Source organism: Pleurodeles waltl, chromosome 11 (genome assembly GCF_031143425.1).
Source record: "Pleurodeles waltl isolate 20211129_DDA chromosome 11, aPleWal1.hap1.20221129, whole genome shotgun sequence".
Classification (NCBI taxonomy): Eukaryota; Metazoa; Chordata; class Amphibia; order Caudata; family Salamandridae; genus Pleurodeles; species Pleurodeles waltl.
This window is the reverse complement of record NC_090450.1, coordinates 296,197,212-296,218,716: the sequence shown is the minus strand read 5'-3', so window position 1 is coordinate 296,218,716 and position 21,505 is coordinate 296,197,212.

Sequence of the window (21,505 nt, the reverse complement as noted above, 5' to 3'; positions counted from 1 at the left end):
GGGCCATTGTGCCGGTAAACCGCCGGCCCCGGCGGTGCGACCGCGGCGCTACTGCCGTAGTCAAAATACGCCGGGAGGCACCGCCAACCTGTTGGCGGTGCTCCCGTCGTTTTGGCCCTGCGGTTATAATACCGCCAGGGTCATAATGACCACCATAATGTATGCATATCGGGTGTTCCCCCATTAGGGGAGCCGGAAATGTGGCGCAAGGAAATCTATTAGATTTCCTTTCACCATTCTTTACGGCACTTTTAACGGCTGCTCAAGACCAGGGTCCCATATATATACTTTTTTAGCGCCGCATTTGCGTCATTTTTTTATGCAAAATCGATGCAAACTTACAAAATACAACTGTATTTTGTAAGTTTGCACCGCTTCTGTGTCAAAAAGCGGCACACATGCGCCGCTAAAAAAGTATAAATATGGGACGCGGTGTTAAAAGAGGGCTTCCATTCCTTAAGGAGGATGGCCATAGAGGAGAAGAACATACTGCTGGCTCATGAGCTTAGCTTGAGGGAGCTGGATCAGAGGGGCCAGTCTAGTAAGGATGGTGGCAGGAATATCACAGTGCAGCCTGAGAGGAGGGTGCACATTCCTAAAGACCTTTTTGAAGGATTACAAAAAGGAAGATGACATATTCTTGTGGTTCAAGGTGTATCAGTCTGCTCTCCATATGAATTTGGTCCCTGAAGCTCATTGGGGGTGGGTCTGTGGAAGCACTTTGAGGTAGTGGGGAGGGATACTCTGATATCATTAGGGGATCATCAGGGACTCACTTACTCTATCATGAAGGACACCCTACTCACAAGGTATGGTCTCTCCCCTGAGCAGAATAGGGACAAGTTTAGGTCCTATAAGAAGAAGGAATCCCAAACATGGTCGGAGTGTGTTGATTCTTTTTGCAGGTCACTGGATGGTTGGGTGAAGGGCATTAAGGTAACAACCTTTAAGGGGCTGTACAGTATGATTGCTTGGGAGCATTTGTATAGTTTTTGTTTTCCAGAGCTGCGCCAGCACCTGATTGGCAGCAAGCTGACTGATCCCAGGAAGCTTGCGCAGGAAGCGGACCATTGGGAGAGCACCAGGGTCCAGGAGAGGTATGGGAGAGATCATGCCAAGGGTGGGCAGGGTCCCCATCAGAAGAAGTGGGGGGTACGGGTAAACAGGGGAAGTTCTCTAAAGGGCCCCAACCTGGTTCCCAGGGTAAGGAATCCCAGCCCCCAGTAGAAAAGAAATTATTGGTCTCTACAAGAAAACCTGCAGAGAAGGGTCCCTGCAAGTGCTTTGCATGTGATCAGGAGGGTCACGTGAGGGGGGGACCCCAAACGTCCCAAGTGGACATCGGCACCCACTGGTGCTCAATCACCGGGTTTGGCCATTGTAGCGCTTGGGGAGGAGTTGGTTCCAGGTGGGTGGGAACCAGCTGAAATGACCCTTGTCTCACTATGGGACAGTGAGATGGTCCAGAGGACCCTCGTGCCTGATAACACTAAGAAGAACAGGCAGTGGGTGACCATCAAGGGACAGAGGGTATAGGCTCTGAGAGATACAGAAGCCAGTGTGACTACAGTGAGAAGTCACCTGGTGTCTGAAAAGCAGATAGATCCCTGTGTGCTTCACCAAGTAGTTGCAGTGGACAACTCAGAGTGCATGTGCAGAGTGGCACAGGTTCCCTTTAAATGGGGGGGTCTCAGGTTCCTTGAAAGTAGTTGTGAGTCAAACCATGCCTGTAGATTGTTTGCTTGGCAATGACCTGAAGGATTCCACTTGGAAGGAGGTGGAAGACAGGTCACACTTGAAGATGTAGGTCTGCTTGGGTGGGTGTATGTGACTACCCGGTCTATGGCAGCCTGTCAGGGTGATCAGGAGACCCTGGAGCCTGAAAGAGTGGCCAAAGTGTCTGCCAGAAGGAGGAAGGGCAAGGGGTGTGGGAAACTGGCTCCAAAAGTTCCCACTGTCCAGGAGGAGGCTGAACCTGAGGGGGAGGCCCTGGAGCCTACAGGGGAACAGGTGGCTGGACCGGGAGAGGTCCCTGATATGTCACAGTGGTATCAGGAAGGGAGACCCACCAGGGAGGCATTCTGTGAGGCATAGAAGGTATGCCTTACTCTGGAGGGTTTGTGGCAGCAGGCTGCAGACCAGGCATCTGGCCAGGAGCCTGGATCACATTTGATTTACTGGGAGGATGGCCTCCTATATAGTGAGCCTAAGGTTCCTTAGCCTGGGTCAGCCCATTTGCTGGTGGTACCCCAGTGCTTCAGGGCCTTTCTACAGGGTCTGGCTCATGATGTGCCTTTAGCTGGTCATTTGGGGCAGGACAAGACCTTTGAGCGGCTTGTCATCCACTTCTACTGGCCCCAGATGCGCAGGCACTCGGATGCTCAGTGTAGGTCTCACCAAACTTGTCAGGCAAGTGGCAAAATAGGAGGGAAATGCAAGGTTCGTCTTTAACCTTTTCCTGTGGTTAGTACCCCCTTTGAAAGGGTTGGTATTGGCATTATGGGGCCTCTGGGTCCCAAGACAGCCATAGGCAACAGGTTTATCCTGGTCTTGGTGGACCATGCCACCTGGTACTCGGAAGCCATTCCTTTGAGATCAATCACTGCCCCTGTTTTGGGATGTGCATTGATGTTTTTTTTTACCCACTTGGGGTTCCCCAAGGAAGTGGTACCTGATAGGAGTACCAACTTCATATCTACTTGTATGAAGTCTCTGTGGGGGGAGTGGGGGGTAACGCACAAGTTCACCACTCCTTAGCACCCCCAAAGCAATAGTCTGGTTGAGAGGTTCAACCACATCTTTATTGGGCATGATTATGGGTCTGTCAGAGCCCTTGAGACATAAGTGGGATGTCCTCTTACTATGGCTTCCGTTCACCTACAGGGAGGTGCCTCAAAAAGGGATTGGATTTAGTCCTTTTGAGCTACTGTATGGCCACCCTGTCAGGCGACCTTTAAGTTTGGTAAAGGAGGATTTGGAGAAAGCCTTGAGTAACCCCCCAGGATATATTCAGATATACGCTGGTTCTGAGAAACCAGACTGCCCGCTTCCGGGGTCTTGCACAAGAGAACCTAGAAGCAAGCCAGGAAGATATGAAACACTGGTATGACCCGAATGCCACTCTAGTCGAGTTTCAGCCTGGCCAGAAAGTGTGGGTTATGGTGCCAGTCGAACCTGGGGTGCTCCAGGAGACGTGGACTAGGCCATTTGAGGTGGCGGAGCGCAAGAGTAAAGTCACCTACCTGGTGGACTCGCAGACTACCAGGAACCCCTTAAGGGTCCTGCATGTGAACTGGCTCAAGTCACACTTTGAGCAGACTGAATTGTCCATGGTCCTAGCAACAGATGATGGGGTGGAGGAAGAGAGTGAGCCTTTTCCTGACCTCCTGTCTACTGGAGAGAAGGATGGGTCTGCGGAGGTAGTGAACCCCTCCCCCTCCCTGGCCTCGGAGCAGCAGAGGGACAGTCACCAAGTGTTGGGTCAGTTTGCCTCCTGTTCTCCTTGATCCCGGGGGTCACATACTTGTGTACACATGATGTGGACACTGGGGAGAGTCCACCTTTTAAACATAAAGTGTACAGAGTGAGTGACAAGGTTAGGGCTAACATTAAGGATGAAGTTTCTAAGATGTTAGCGTTGGGGATTATTGAGTTTTCTAGTAGCCCTTGGGCCAGCCCTGTGGTCTCGGTCCCAAAAGCTGCTGCTCTTGGTGCAACTCCAGAAGTCTAGTTCTGGGTGGATTACTCGGGACTCAATGCGGTCACCAAGACTGATGCGCACCCCCATCCCCCGAGCTGAGGAGCTCATCGACCGGTTGGGGGCTACCCATTCGATCTTACCTCTGGGAATCGGCAGATTGGTCTAACTGAGGGGGCTAAGGAGAGGTCTGCATTTTCCACACCAGATGGGCACTACCGGTTTAGGGTGATGCCCTTTGGGATGAAGAATTCCCCTGCCACCTTTCAGAGGTTAGTCAACCAGGTGTTGGTTGGACTGGATGATTTCAGTGCTGCCTACCTGGATGACATTGATGTATTCATTTCCACTTGGAAGGCACACTTGCAGCACCTCTGCAAAGTGCTGAAGGTCCTGCAGAAGTCAGGCCTCACTATTAAGGCAAGCAAGTGCCACATAGGGCAGGGTTCTGTGGTGTACTTTGGACACCAGGTGAGGAGTGGCCAGGTAACCACCTACAGCCAAAAATTTAGACCATTTTGGCTTGGGAGCCTCCCAAGACCCAGACTGAAGTGAGAGCCTTTTCAGGTCTCACTGAATATTATAGGAGGTTTGTAGTGCGTTATGGCACAATTTTTGCTTCTTTGACTGAGTTAACTTCCAAAAAGCATACCAGAAATATGATCTGGACTGAGTCTTGACCGACCGCTTTTGATGGCCTGAAGGCTGCCATGTGCACAGCACCTGTGCTGAAGGTACCTGACTACTTCAAGGAATTTGTTGTGCAAACAGATGCCTCAGAGCATGGTATAGAAGTCGTACTCTCACAGCTTAATAAAGATGGCCTAGATCAACCTGTAGCCTTCATAGGCAGGAGGTTACTTCCCAGGGAACATAGGTGGAGTGCAATTGAGCATGAAGCTTTTGCTGTGGTCTGGGCATTCAAGAAGCTAGGACCCTACTTGTTTGGGATTCGCTCACTGGTTCAGACAGACCAGAGGCTCCTCAGATGGTTAATGATGATGAGGGGTGAGAATCCCAAATTGTTGAGGTGGTATATCTCCCTACAGGGAATGGACTTTTCAGTGGAACACCGCCCTGGCACAAAACACGCCAATGCTGATGGTCTGTCCAGATTCTTCTGCCTTAGTAATGAGAACTTCCATGAGGTTTGGTGGTTGCTCCCCACTTTCAGCTGGGGGGGACACATGTTAGACTTAGGGGGTCATTACGACCCTGGCGGAACAAGTCCGCCAGGGCCGTGGGACGCGGTGGCACCGCCGACAGGCCGGCGGTGCCCCGCGGGGCATTCTGACCGCGGCGGCTCAGCCGCGGTCAGAGAAGGGAAACCGGCGGTCTCCCGCCGGTTTCCCGCTGCCCCAAAGGAATCCTCCAAGCCGGCGCAGCATGCTGCGCCGGCATGGGGATTCCGACTCCCCCTCCCGCCATCCAGTTCCTGGCGGTTCTCCCGCCGGGAACCGGATGGCGGGAGGGGGAGTCGCGGGGCCCCTGGGGGCCCCTGCCGTGCCCATGCCTATGGCATGGGCACGGCAGGGGCCCCCGTAAGAGGGCCCCTAAAAGTATTTCAGTGTCTGCAAAGCAGACACTGAAATACGCGACGGGTGCAACTGCACCCGTCGCACCTTCCCACTCCGCCGGCTCTATTACGAGCCGGCGTCATCGTGGGAAGGGAGTTTTCCCCTGGGCTGGCGGGCGGTCTTGTGAAGACCGCCCGCCAGCCCAGGGGAAAACTCGGAATACCCTCCGCGGTCTTACGACCGCGGAGCGGTATTTCGGAGGGGGGAAGCCTGGCGGGCCGCCTCCGCCGCCCGCCAGGCTCGGAATGAGGGCCTTAGTGTCCTTGGCAGGGTCTCCCCTAACTTTTTGCCTCTGCTTCCCAGGTTGTTTCTGTGTGCTGTGTGCAATATGAGTGCGTGAGGGGGAAGATAGTAAAAGGCGTTGTTTGGCTAATTTAATTTCTTTGGTTAAAACACCTACCGCCTGTTGCAGAAACCCATCAAGAGTGGTCCCCCATTTAATGGGTCTGTCGAGATCTGCTTCTATGTCCCCTATATTCCCCTACAAACACCACAAAGCAGAAACCTTTAGGCGAAACTGTCAGAGGGTTAGGTGAGCCCAGCCTCTTCCACGTGATGACAGCACAGATGGGCCCGGTCTTTGCCCGGGCGCAACCTGCGCTGCAGGACTACTGCAGCTCTTTTAAGCCCGACAATTCTGCCAGGCCCCTCCTTAGGCAAGTGAAGAGAAGGCTAGTGGATGTGATTCCACCCCAGCCAGGGCTCAGGGAAACAATGTGGCCAAGCCGGGCAGAAAGTCCACTCTCAGTTCTGGAACAAATGGAGTTATTTATTTATAAAGAAAATACATTAGGTAATCAAGGCATGGTTCAGGTTTCCAGTCTTATAAGCCTCCCAGGCTCCCATCTCTATGTGTTCACTCTCATTTTCATTTCCTCAGCTTTTCTTTTTTTAGGGTCCTGATGCACCAGCAACCCTCAATAGAACAAGAAAAGAACAACTTCTAATCTTCTATTCTTCTCTACTTATTTGAAACCCACAACCCATCACCAACACTCATGAGACTGCATCGCTCTGAGAGCCTCGAGAAAATTACTTCACCACATGCAACACGGGTTGTCAACTATTTCTTTTACTTTCCAACTTTTGTCTCTGCCCCAGTGCTCAATGTGCTTAGGGCCCAAATAACTCTGTTTAATTCCCTCCCAGTTCATTTGCCTTATGCCACGGCCCCACTCCGGGAGCCATGGCAATCAGGGGACACTCGCTGGCTTTGTCGGCTGCTCGGTCCAGGCCTCCCGACAGGATTTCTCCTTCACTGACGGCTTCTCTCGTGTTGATGGTCTCACGTACCGGCTCCTCCGATCCGTCTCCTCTGTAAATTTCATCCGTTCACTTTGCCACACTCCTCATCCACCAGGGGCAAATGGAGCCAGATTCCCAGATTTCCCTCAAAGCTGGTTCCTATCATGTCACCTCTCACACCCCAAGGGAGGGATACCAGTCCTAGATTTTCAGTTGTAAGACCGTGGAACGTGTGAGTCACATTCTTTGCAGAAGGCACACTCTTGCATAACCCAGGCTCTTTCACTGTCTCTGTTTTCTCTTGCCGGGTATGGTAACTCTTCTGTAAATCGTGTCATTCTTTCAGGAGGTGGGCAGCTGCAAACTCCATCTCTCTGCCCAGGATGTTGTTTCGCTCTAGCCATAAGAACTTAAAATATCCATTTGTCTCTGCTTTGCTTCAGATGGTAACCAATGGAGTAAGGGGTACTCGGGCAGGACTGTGGAGTCTTCAGAAAATGCCGAATAAGCTAAAAAATGAGAATAAAGTAGTGTATCGCGAAGGGTATGTCACAAGCTTTTGAGGAGGAAAAAGCCACCCCTCAGGCTCCCTCCCCCTCACTGTCTGAGACCTGCCAAGTGTGATAATCTTAAATAAGTCTCTAATTTACTGCTTGCCACTCCTTCCCTCAAGAAAACTTGTAAATGTAATTTTCCGGTTCCAGAGCGACAAAGAGACATTTTTCCTTTTCACATCTGTGTTTGGCATCAATTTCGTTGGTTGCAGACGGGAACACTGACTCAGACTCAGGAACTGCTTGGATTGTGGATTTAGGTCCATATTTATACTTTTTGGTGCAAAACTGTGCAAACGCAGTTTTGCATCCCAAAGTATAGCGCTGGATTGCGTTATTCCAGAGCACCAAATAGGTGCCAAATTTATGGAAAGCCGCAAGCCAGCGCAAAGGGTGGGCTGGCGTACAAATAAAATGGGGTTAGCCAGGTGGGGGTGTCAGTATGAGTGAAGAGGGTTTTGCACTAAAAAATGACGTCAGGCTGGTTAGAGGCAAAAAAAATGCCTCTAACCAGGGTGTTCCGGGGGCTTGAGGAGGGCACCTGTGGACCCATTCCATGGTGTCCAACCATGGAAATAGGTCCACAGGTCCCCTAATGCCTGGTCTGACCCAAGCATTAGATAATTGTGCAAAGCAAGCTTTGCACCGTTATTTAGCCCCTCCTCCCACCCGTGCGTCATTTTAGCACAGGGGATAGATATGGGGTTATGGGTTTAGCACTATTTTTTAGATGGGAACGCCTACCTTGCATCTCATTGACGCAAGGTAGGTTCATGCATCAAAAAAATGTTGCAAACGCCAATATTTTGACGTTAGACGGGTCTAATGTCAAAATATAAATATAGAGTTAGTTTTGTACCAAATTTGCAATAAAAAAATACTCAAATTCGGCGCAGATGAAGTATAAATATGTCCCTTAGCCCTTATGTTTTCAACCATGGCAGAAAATTCAAGTCACCTAGTGCAAACTGGTCCTGAGGCAACCCACACCTACTGAAAATCTTTGCAGCATTCAAATAGTTGCAAAATATGGTCCTGTGATATTTGTTAACCACATGGGACATATTTGTGGGTGCCATTCTAGCACTGTTTCCACTGTAATAATGTTATGCCAGTAGTGTTCTCAGCCAGCAATTCTCTGAATTTTCTGAATTGTAACTATTACCTCCAGGGTTCTGACTACTAATTTCCCAGTACACCCCAACACATGTCGATTGGCAAATTCCTTACTTTAAATATCACTATCAATTTTATTGAGATGTTCGTTCCTTTTTTGGTGCCATAGTTTTGAATTTTTAGATTTTTAGACTGGTACGTCTCAGGTTTGTGGCCCTGTGCCTAGAACCCCTACTATAAAGGGGCAGGGAGAAGACATACAAGAATCATCTTGATGCAGTGTTTCCTTGTTTCAGGCACGTCTGCCCTATAGACTGTGTTTGTAAACAGATACTACAGTAAGGTCTAGAGATCACAGCATATACTGAGAACACTAAAACTCTTTTTCATGAAGTAAATTAGCCATAAGGGATATTCTACAAGCATAATGTATGCGGTCATACATGTGTACCAAACTGTGCTATGAATTTCTGGTTAGTTGGGCACATAATTGAAACTGTCACCGCCCTCTCCACAACTAGAGAAAGATATAGCTTTGCATGGATATTGAGTTTACCTACGGCCTGATTCACAAAGAGCCCCCATATTCGGACTAGGCTCCCAAATGGTAGGAGAATCTCCACAGTTACAAACTTCACTTAGGAGATTCTGCCATGAATGCGGAGAATCCGCCACGACTGCAAAGGTTCTTCATGAATCAGGCACTGGGGTTCTTTATGTTACACATTTTGTCAGGTTCAAACCATCTACCATCTCTCAGAGGTAGCGCTGACTTATGGCCTTCCTCCCTTGGGGAGTCCAGATGACAAAGGGAGCCAATGGGATATCCAACTGGAGTGCAATAAGACAGTGCACATCATTAACCGCTGACTATTTCAGAGTCAAGAAAAAATCCTAATATTGTTGGCTAAAGTGTGGAATCAGTCAGACATTTGTGGAGAAATAAATATTACAGAAAGTCAAGTCCAGTACAGATTTAGTGTGAGACCGATTAAAAGATGCTGGCAACTAAACAGATTGAAGAGTCGGTGCTAGCTACACATATTAGTAGTTGAGCTTAAGATATCGAGCAAGATGAAGAATTATTCTCCCTTTAGCAATTTACAGAAGAGTGAGCTTTTACAGAGGCTGCTAGCTTGTCCTTCAGATTGGGATGCCGAATATTCATGGAGTAATGGTACTCAGATTTTCCCTGCACAGAAACTCTAAAACCTTCTTCGTTCTGAGTCTGCTGCAAACCCTCTGACGTGATTTACTTTGCAGATGCTGTTGATTAAATAGCTTGCACGACAAATTCTGGGAGAAAATACTTTGAAAGAGGAACATCTCTGGGCCTAGCAACAGAATGTCTTTGCTAAGGAGAGGGAAAGAGCACATCATTTGACTCTCCAACAATACTACTTGTCATCAACGTCCCAAGAAATTCGGTTGGAAATAATAATTTGGTGCAGATATTTCGGGATATTTTTCAAGCTTTGAATTCACTTGCAAGACAAAAAAATAATGGACAACTTGAAGGCAGCAGCTTTAGAGTGATATTTTGTTAGCTAATTGATAATGAAAAGCATTATACTGAGACGGTATAAAGGATGCATTCATTAGATAATTTAGGTCGCCAGTCTCTTGAGTGAATGAATTGAACTGAAGCACTCATAGCTGGGCGTAGAAATGCAAAGATCTATAATGCATTTGTTAGACCTGACAGCCTTTGGGTGGTCAGCTTCCAACTTTTTGCCTGCCTCCCTCCACTTTTCTGACACTGTTTTTGCTTATTTTAGGACTCTGCGCACTCTACCACTTCTAACCACTGCTAAAGTGCATATGCTCTCTCCCTACAAACATGGTAACATTGGTTCATATCCAATTGGTATATTTAGCTTACTTGCAAATCCCTAGTAAAGTGCACTACATGTACTCAGGGCCTGTAAATTGAATGCTACTAGTGGGCCTGCAGCACTGGTTGTACCACCCACATAAGTGGCTCATTAGCGATGTCTCAGGCCTGCCATTGCAAGGCCTGTGTGTGCAGTTTCACTGCCACTTCGACTTGGCATTTACATGTACTTGCCAAGGCCTAAACTCCCCCTTCTCTGCAAATATGCCACCCCTAAGGTAGGCCCTAGGTAACCCACAGGGCAGGGTGCTATGTAGTTCAAAGGCAGGACATGTACATGTGTGGTCTATATGTCCTGGTAGGGGAAAACTCCTAAATTGGTTCTCCCCTACTGTGAGGCCTGCTCCTTTCATAGGAAAGCATTAGGGCTACCCTTGAATACTGTTTGAGTGGTAGATTATGATCAGAAAGGGGTAACCAGGTCATATTTAGTATGACCAGAATGGTAATATAAAATCCTGCTTATTGGTGAGGTTGGAATTTATATTACTTTTTAGAAATGCCACTTTTAGAAAGTGAGCATTTCTTTGTACTTAAAATCCATCTATACCTTACAGCCTGTCTCCAATCCACATCTGGGCTGGGCTGGTTGACAGCTCCCTTGTGCATCTCACCAAAATAACCACAAACACAGGATACTCAGTCACACCTGCACTCATTTGCATACTGAATGGGTCTTCCAGGCTGAAAGGGTGGAGGGCCTGACACTTATAATTCAAAGGCTAGTCGCCTGCTCTCACACAATGGACTGCCAAAACCCCTACTGGGACCCTGACAGACAGACCTTTACTGAAGAGGGACCTTGTGCACTTCAAGTCCACTCATTGAAGTCTCCCCCACTTCAATGTGATTTTTGGGTATATAAACTGTGTCTCTGACCCCACCAAATCAGACACTTCTGGACCTGAGCCTGCAACCTGTCAAAAGGAATTGCCCAAACGACTCATCTGGACTGCTCTTTGCTGTGAAGGACTGCTGCCCTGCTGTTGCCCTGCTGCACTCTGACTTTGCTGACAAGTGCTCTCCAAGGGTTTGGATTGAGATTGCCTCCTGTTTTCTGAAATCTCACGGCCAAAAAAGACTTAATTTCTTCAAGGAACTCCTTGGGAGCCGAAACTCTATGCACAGCCTAACAGAAACGACGCACAGCCGAACCAGAATGACGCAGCCCCACTTCCTGAGTGAAGAAGCAACAGAAAATACAATGCATTGCCTACTGGATCGATGCAACACCTGTGGCTTTGTCCCACATGCCCAGGATTTCCATGCATCGTCCCTGGGCACCAAAAAGATCCCCACATCGCAGTGAGGAACAAAGCCTTTGTGCAGGAAATCAACGCAAAGCTCCTTGCAGGGTGAAAAGAAACAATGCATTGTTTGTGCCGTGCCGGAAAATCCAATGCACACCCTATTTTCCCACGCATCTCCTCCTCTGTTGTCTCTGTTTGTGTTATTTTTTACGCAAACCAGGTACTTTGTGAAATCAACTGACAACTGTTGATTTCTAAGATTTAAGACTCTTTTTAATCTTGCAAAAGTAATATCTCAACTTGTGCTTATTGAATCTTCATTTTAGCCTTAATTTAACCAGATAAATATCATACATTTTTCTAAACCTGTGTGGTCTATTTTTGTGGTGTTTTTACTGTGTTACTGTATGATTTATTGCACAAATACTTTACACATTGCCCTCTATGTTAAGCTTGACTGCTCAATGCCAAGCTTCCAGAGGGTGGGCACAGGATAATCTGGATTTTGTGTGATTTATCCTGACTAGGATTGTGGTCCCTATTGAACACCCTAGTCTAACGTGATCAAATAACCGGGTGTGGCAGTTTGTGCTTTTTGCTGCTATTTTCACCTAAAATTTTGAAAACTCCTATGCTACAAATTTGATTTTTACTGTTTTTATCTAATTTTATTTATCACATTTCACTCTTTTTCAAAACTGGTTTGAGATTTTTCTTGTGCTGCTATTTCACTTCATTACTGAGTGATGCATAAACACTTTACACTTTGCCTCTAAGTTAAGCTTGACATCCCTTGTGCCAAGCTAACAGAGGTCTAAGCACAGGTTTATTTAGTGACTTCTAGGGTTCACCACAACAAGGACTGTTAAGAGGTGAGCGCAAAGTGCCCCGTCCCATGATGTAATCTCTCTTTGGGCTTCTAACCACGCAAAAGTCACGCCAGTCCCTCACATTGATGCGTGGGCTTGGCTTTTAAAATCCGCTTGCTTTCATTATTGTAAGGCATGCATACGTCATGCCTTTTCCGGTGATTAGCCCTCCTCAAGCGCACCGACCAACTACCGGAAACATACGAGCCTCCATGTTTTCCGTATGGTTTCTGGACTACTTTTTCTCTTTCTTTCTCTTTCTTTCACAGCGCGATCGCACTCGTTTTTTTTTCCATTTCCATTTAATATTGGCAAGAAAAGTCTGGTTAGGATTTTACAACGCTAATAGCTCTAACTCGACAAAATGTGATACCCATTCCATTGCAAATGCTTGTTTTATTATTTTTGTAGAGCTTCCACACATCTCAACTAGTAACCCACTTTCTTAAATTTGCATTTTGCTCAACTTGAGTGATGCAAACATACACTGAATTTTCTCTATTTATTTACTTTCAGAAAATTCATCAAATCCACTAAGTATGATGGAGAAAATTAGTTAAAGAGGCATACATTACACGAGTGAAGAACACAAATTTAAGAGGCCGTGCAGGCTCGCAGAAACCGCGGTGTCCTGAACCAGAGCTTTGAGTCTTCTGAAAAAGACATTAAAACAATTAGTTACACTCCCATTTCATTAACGCAAGTAACGAGACTGGGAACCTGAAGGGGATTTTGCGGGCGGGTGCGTAATGATGCACTTCCCTAAAGCTCTGTAATTTAGTGTTGACTGGTCTCGTCGAAGGGGAAGGCGAGAGGGGACAGCGCAGAACGTCAGCTCCCAGGGAAACGTCTGAGTGACATCTCCGGTTTAACGCGTGACGCCCGCTGGCTCAGTCACAAGCCACTCCTGTCCCTTCTCCCCATTGCTGCCTGCCGGATGAAATTAAACTTAGATCCACAGAGCCTCTTACAGCAAAAGGACGGATTTAACTATTTAACCTCCAATTAAAATCCTGTAACCTTCCGTCGAATATTTTTTTTCAAGGCAATGCTTTTTCTCTATTTGTTCCAAATATCGTAGTCAGCTACTATAAACACCTTATGTTTCTTGTTCTGCTAGACCATTATCTTTCAGATGTGCCTCTAATATGGTTCAATTTTGCAATGTCGTAGCTGTGCGTATACCAGCTGATCCCTATTCCGCTGGTTAGTTAGTAAAATAAAGCCGTAATTTGGAAACTGTCGACCCCTAATTCTGCTGGACCCCAGTGTCACTTCACCTGATGCACTATTGATGGCTACGCCCCTGCATAACCCATCATTTAGCACTTGCCCACCCTGGTTGGACTAAACAAATCTCCAGTTTTCGGGTGACCGAGTCTTTTTACTGCTGGGTTTTACTGAAATATTTGGCCTCATTAATAGCATAATAAAGATAAAAATGCTGGTGATAAAATTATCAGCCTTTGTCGTGCCTCCTCACCATAATGAAAACCTTCGATGTTACCAATGCAGGAAGAGGGCGCTATAAAGCTATGCCTCAATACGTGATTTTCACCGGTGTCTCTGACAGTTAAACTTCCACGGTAACATTGTATAACTAGGGGCCAGATGTAGCAAGTCGGCAATTTGCAAGTCGCAAATTGCTATGCAGTACGGTGTCTCAGACACCGACTGCGACTCGCAATGGGGTCGCAATGACCCACCTCATGAATATTCATGAGGTGGGTCGCAAATTGCGGCCCCATTGCGAGTATAGGCACTCGCTAACATGGAGGCCTGCTGACGTCAGCAGGCCTCCATGTTAGCGACCTGCTTTTCAATAAAGCAGTTTTTTTTTTTTTGAAGTGTAGCCCGTTTTCCTAACAGGAAAACGAGCTGCACTTCAAAAAAAACAAAACCTTTAGTTTCGGTTTTTTTTCAGGGCAGGGAGTGGTCCCTTGGACCACTCCCTGCCCTGAAAAATAATTTGGGGTCCAGTCACAAACTGGAAGGGGTCCCATGGGGACCCCTTCTAATTTGCGAGTGGGTTACCATCCACTTGAAGTGGATGGTAACTGCGACTCCATTTGCGACCGCATACGCGGTCGCAAATGGAATTGCATCCCACTGCGAGTCGCAAATAGGAAGGGAACACCCCTTCCTATTTGCGAGTCGGAAATGCATTTTGCGAGTTGGAGCCGACTCGCAAAATGCATTTCTGAATGGCAAAGTGGCTTTTGCGCCTCGCAAATGGCGATTTTCGCCGTTTGCGAGGCGCAAACACTTTGCTACATCTGGCCCTTACTGTGGAAACAATGTTTCCCCTAGATAATTCCCAAATCAATGGCCTTAGCTCTAAATACAGTAAAGGGTCTCCGGTAGTAAGAGTACCTCAGGAGCTTTTCTGCCATATTTACTGGCTATTATAATAATCATTGATGGTGATTAACAGAATGCAGGAAAGGATATGTGCCATCTAAATGCTGATTTGAAAGTACACTTAAAAGGTGCATACTTGTTCATCAATAACTACAGCAGGTTAATCCCTTTTTTTCAGAAAATCTCCAACTGCAGTTGTAATTTATCCTGCTAATTCTTTTAAGGTTACAGGGAACCACTGCTTTGTTTAGCAGTATGCCCTAAATGCGCGCTTTTGTTTTCTGAAACTTTAGATTTGCTGTTGCAGATATGAACTGTCAGGTGCCACTGTGCTATGCATTGTTGATTAAAAAGTCAGATCTGACTGAGGGTGACCATAAATGCACAAAACCCGATTACCTGATTTTTTATTTTTTGAACTAATTTGTTGTCTCCTTCTCGGAAAAGAGACCAACGCTGCAGTGACACCTGTGTTTAGAAGGAAGACTTTAGGCTGTCTTGTTTACTGCTAGATTTCAGGGACATTTTTGTAGTGTCTTTGGACTGTGTGCATTAACCACCCGTGGCTACGGAGGGGACTCATAAAACAGGACTACACAATCAATCTGGGGGGTGTTAATGTTACAGGACATTGAGAAATTACTTGAATGTTGTACTCTGAGGAATGAAGACATTAGATACGAGTTCTATGTGTGGCTTGTTCTTGTGCATACTCCCAGGCTGTGGAGGACAGGACAATTGGTGAAGAGTATGGGATATATGCCCCAGAGAAACAGAATTGCTCTCCCTAAGAGTTTGCAAGAAATAACAAACTGCTTGTGTGTGTCATGTGGGCCCAAGCCAAAGTGAAGCCACAGTGACACCACAGGATAGCATTTCATCTACAAGAAGCAGTTGAGACGATGACTAGTGAAAAAGAAAGACACAATTCTGTTGACAACTCAAATATTCCAAGGCACTATGTGTAAATAAAGAAAGTATTAGTGTCCATATCTCGAGTGTCCATACATCTTCTCCTTGTTGTAAAGAGCCAAATAAGCAAAAAACAGCAGCTTAAGTCCAATTACTTATTTATTCACAAGTCCAAAGTAACAGTCTTCAAAACAACGCCAACACGTGTTTCATCAAGCGAAGAATATTTGCATCGATTTCCTCAGGGCTTATGACTTAATTCTTTGTAAATCTCTATTAATAACAAATAAAGAATTAAAACATTAAGTGACAAACACCATAGAAAAACCCACTAGAACCATCACCCAAAGTGCCAAAATATAAAGAGGGTGAGCACTGAGTGCAAATAGTTACCAAATCTCATGCCCAAAATTAAAGAATTAAAAATATATCTATTAAATATTTCTTTAAAAATTATACAGTCACCAGGGAAACAATACAATATAGGTTTCATTACAATACGTCCGGGTGGTCAGTCAACCCCATGGAGCTAAAACTGATCTCAAAGTGCTGCTCACAGGCAACCAATTTTATGCTAAAAATCTACAATGACTTCATGCGCATTAGCTTAGAAAAGCAATAGAGAAGACACAGAATAAGACAAATTGCTGATGTATTTCCACACAAACACCACACCACCTGCATCCTTGAACTTGTGTTCTTCCCCTCTCTGTTCCCCCTTTTCTTGTGACCCTGACAGAACTTTGAAACTGACAGTGTTTTAATCGTTCCTCCCCAGGTGTGTAAGTGTTCCTTTGTGCTGTTCTCATGGTTTCTTATCTGACCTCCTGTACTGCTGACTCAAGCTACCTCTTAACCACATATTTTCCGTACAGTGTGTTTCTGCCAAGGGTGAGAACTGTAGGCTTCAATTCTTCCAAGCATATTAATTGTGTTTTCCTGTTTAACTAAACTTACTGATCTTGTGCTCTGCTTTTCCTCTGAACTCCCACTCTCAGTTGGGGCCTATATTATTCTTTAACCACACAAAGTTCTAAAATGCACCTTGCTGATGTCTGCGGTGGTAGGCCTTTTTGTCTGTTTAAAGTTTCCTCACCTTTTACAATCTCTTTAGCAGAGAAAGAATTAGAAGCCCTGCTGAAACATGACATTATAAAGGGCTCTACTGGTCCCACACAATGGGTGTTGAACATAGTGGTAGTGCCAGAAAATGACAATGAAGGTGCAGTGCGCATCTGCATGCATATGCGCCAGGCCAACAAGGCAATTGAGAGAGAAAGACACCCTGGTCCACACATTGGAGATATGATCATACAGCTGAATGGAGCCAAAGTCTTCTCCCGTATTGACCTAGGCAAAGGGTACCATCAAGTCAAACAGGAAGAAAACTGCAGGTACTTTACCACTTTTTTGGCTAATGTTTGTTCAGATACAAAAGACTGAGCATACTGATGTTTGGCTCAATGTAAAAAGAACATGATAAAGCTCTCAAGCAAGTGTGTCAGTTACTTACAGATGCAGGTCTCACATTAAATCCTGAAAAATGTGAATTTCATAAAACAAAACTCAAATTCTTTGGGCACGTGCTTTCTAATGGAGGGATGGCTCCTAATCCTGGTAAAGTGTGAGCATTGTCTGCCACTAATACTCCACAAGATGTCTCCATGGTATAGTCCTTCTTGGGCATGACCAGCTATTGTTCACACTACATGTGTGATTTTGCCACAGTGAGTGCCCCATTGTAAGACGTGACAAAATGAAATGTTCAGCTTCGATGGTCCACTGATTGTGACCACAGTTTCAAGAGTAGAAAACATGTGATTGAAAATGCAACTGAGATGGCTTACTTTGGTCCTAGACTGCACACTGAAGTCATTTTGAATGTGAGCCCAGTGTGGCTGGAAGCGATCCTTACTTTGCATAGTGGACATCCGAATGCTTGGAGATGAAATGTGACGCACGCCAGTCAAAGGTTGTCTGACACAGTACGTGTCTATTCCCATGCTTCAAAAATCAACAATAGAGTGAACCACACCGGTCTTGACACCAGAGTCGCTTGAATGTTGTCCCGAAAACCCTCAACCACTAATAACTGCCAGCAGTCTATATAGTCACCATAAGAATAACATAGTGAATAGTGTCATCATTGGGCTCCGCACCTGGATACTCGCTTCTCCAGGTGAGTAGTACCTCCATTAGGAGGAATAATGTCTGGAAAAATATATTGGTGGGATCTGCGCAAGACAAATAAAATCACCTGCTATATCTATAAAAAATAAATTTAATGTAAAAAGTAGGATAAGGGTAAGATTGAAAAAGAGAATACAGTGATGTTGTTTGGACATATTACCAGTCTTTAGCATCAAACAAACTGGTCAACATGTTTTGGCCACATACGTCCCTGTGGGTCTGTTGGCCGTCATTAGGACCTTATGGATCAGATCCCTGTTTTTTGTAATTAATTGGTGTTGTGTTGTTTTCAAGTAAGTGCATTAACTTATGGATCTTTATTATATTTGTATAACTGATCTCTGTTAGAAGCACGCTTGTGTCTGTAATCTGCAGGAAACATACCATTTTTTATTCACCTCTGAATACCTCCTTCTTATCCCGATGTGTGACTGCGGGTTACATGCGATTACACCCAGTTTGTGCAGGATACATATGAACCACGTTCTGGTGGTGACTTTTCTCAAAAAGAGAGGGTTACCCTTAAGATACAGTCTTAACAAATGTACCACCACTATTTCTGGAAGTGAGGTAATCCAAGGCACAACTGCAAAATAAGGTTTGCTTTTGGTTGAGCAAGAACTCTGATTTTCTCCACATGGAGAATAAGGACATTCTATTTGTGAGAAGGATAGGGTGGGTAGATTTGTCACCCAAGCAGTTGGATGGAGACTGTTTCATAATCAACTGCCAGCAATCCAGACTGTCGCACTGCCTGTTTTTTTATCTGTAGACAGCATGGCTCAATGTCCAATGCAATTAATCTGGTATCTCTGGGGTTTTTTGATAAGCACCTACAACCACCGGGAATTTGGTGACCCATTAGGGACCAGTAATGGGAAAGGTGTCTGCTGAACGTTTGCCCATCAGGAGCAGCAGCAGATTCTTAGCGCTGTCTGTTCTAGAGAATAATGAACGACTGTCTCCTACTGATAACTCTTCAGCATTCCATGGAACAGGGTCCACCCCAACAAGCAGGGAATTTGATTGCTATCTTTCAGATTCTCACAGTGGGGTGATATCAAGCTACAGGACAGGGATTGGGTGGATTATATCTCCCAATTTAATATTGCAATGTTTCAGGAGACCTGGTCCCTGTGTGACATTGAATGGACTATTTTTCTGAACCTTTCTTTTCCAGCTGTCCTGGATCCTAGTCACAGAGCTGGGGGGAGAGGGCGGGGGACTTTTGGTGACACTTATTTGTATTGCCAAGATCTACCAGGCTATCTGAATTGAATGCAACCATCAGGGTATTCTGATTTTGCGTGTCATCCTCTAGAATATGTTTCATATTTTTGGAATTCACTTCTATAACCCAGTTGGGGAATTGGGATGTCAAATGTTTTTGGCCCTGTCAGTTTTGAGGAGAATGGAAGCTATCTCTAATGAATTCTGCATTTCTGTAGCAGAGGATTTTATTGTAAAAATTGGCGTAAACACCACTCTTCCTAATCTCTTTGAAATCAGTGATTTTAATTGCTCAGATCGACCAGTTGCAGACCATACAGGGGAAAAACTCCTTGAGGTCCTACTTAGTTCTGGGCTGATAAACACAATTGAGCTGGTAGGCAATCTCTCTAGGCAAGCACCGACTTTCTGGGGATGGGGCTCGGGTGCAGTGATTGATTATGTTTTTGTACCTAAATCTAAAGCCCTGTCCTTAAGGGCAGGGTAAACGAGACGGAGCATACCTACCATAATCACATTGAAATAGTGTTTGACCTGCCAGATCTTAGATGTCTCCACACAGCTGTGGGACAGAGAAGTATGGAAATTAAGGATAACAGGTTCAGGATAAGCTAGCGATATGCAAAACATTCCAATTGTCCTTAAAGCCCTGGTAAAATGTAATTTTAGCCTGATCACAGATGTTCTGTTGTCAGACAATTCATACCCCACTGAGATTACGGTTGCTATGGATAAGTTAATAGCTCAGCTAGGGAGCTAATTAATGGCACCCACAAACCAATGAAGAATCACTACCCTGGGTGGTTCAATAGCATATGTAGAGCTGCCAACAAGAGGGTGCGAAAGGAGCTGAGAAGTAAACCCAGAGATAGACCAAGGATAAACAAGCTAGACTAGAATATAAGATAGCAATTAAAACAGGAACTAGATGCAATGAAAGAGCTGTGGGAGAACCTTGTTCAGGCATGCCAGACTAAAAGTACTAGGAGGTTCCGGAGTACCATGAATAAAGGGAGTTTCACAACCGGGATAAGAGAAGGGTTTGGGTCTAATATTCCACCTGGATGATAGTTTGATAATTTCATTCGAATGTATTCATATGGGGAGACCCTGTGGGAGGTAGGGTTGCTGGCTGATTCCCACCTCTGTTTTGAAATTAGGTTTTGCCTTGATGAACTGATAGAAGCAATCCAAGAAAGTCCATCAAAAAAGGCTCATGGCCTCAGTGGGATACCAATGGAGCTTTAAAAAGAAAATGTTAATCTATAGGCGTCTATTATCACTAATATCATAAATGTGCTGCAATTCATGGCATACCCCCCTCCTGGTGATTGACATGCATAGTTCCCGTTTATAAAAAAATTCAATAGAACTGACCACAAATGCTAAATACCTATCTCCTTGCCAAAGTCAGTGGTGAAGATCATGGGGCATATTTTCCTGCAGAGAATTGAGAGTTGGTTCCAGGATAATGCCATAATGTGCCCAGTACAGTATGAGTTTCTAGAAAGCCTAAGGACACAGGAGTAGTGCTTAAATTTGCACCTGCTAATTGGGAAATAAACGATTGCCAGGACAAGCACTCTGTACCTTGCATTCATTGAGCTTAGTGCTTTTGATATGGTTCATTGCACAAAATTTGGGGGACTTCTACATACACTAGGGCCCTTATTTATACTTTTTTTTGCGCTGCATTACTGTCATTTTTTGATGCAAAACCGGCGCAAAGTTACAAAATACAATTGTATTTTGTAAGTTTGCACCGGTTTTGCCTCAGTAAATGACGGTAATGTGGTGCAAAAAAAAATAGGTGTGTTTGGGTGTGTCTTACACCATAGTGGAATTCTTACAGGTGCTCCACGATGGAATTAGAGCCTCAGTCAGGTTTGTCGTGTAGGGGAAGTGCACTGAATATTTTAATATTTATAGGGGTGTCAGTCAAGGATGTGTTTTAGCCCAATTTTATTTTTTTAATACATGAATGGTTAGTACTCTTTCTTACATGCCCAGTGTAAAGAGAAATCATTTGTAAATGGCAAAGGTGTGCCAGCTCTGTTGTATGCTGATGATGCAGTATTAATTTCTTGAACTTCGAATGGCTTACAGGGAGTGGTTGACTGCTAAGTCAGATATATGCATGAACTGGATGTAGAGGTAAACATATCTAAAACCAACTCTATGGTGTGTGGCAAACCTCAGAGTAAACGAGGTTCAGTGGCTATAAAAGTGCAATAAATTAGCCGTGTTCACGAGTTCACTTAGCTTTGAGTAACCGTCAACAACTAGGGAAATTGGTTACTATGTATTGCTAAGCCCGAGCATACACAACATGTGGTGCACCTCCCCCTATCCTGGTCTAAGGACACATCAGGGAGGCCTCTGCTGTTACATCTGAGTTGCAGAGTTCACACGCCGCTGGCACAGGGAAGTGCTGGGGGTATAGAACGCGTTCTTTGAACCCCAGAATGGATGGCCACCTGCAGATTCATGATGGTTAGGAGAGGAATTGTTTTTTTTGCGAACAACCCAAAAGTGGAAATAGACAGGAAAGCAAACCTTTTTCTTACCTGTCTATTTCAGATTTGCCTCTTAATGGAGGTGCATTACCAA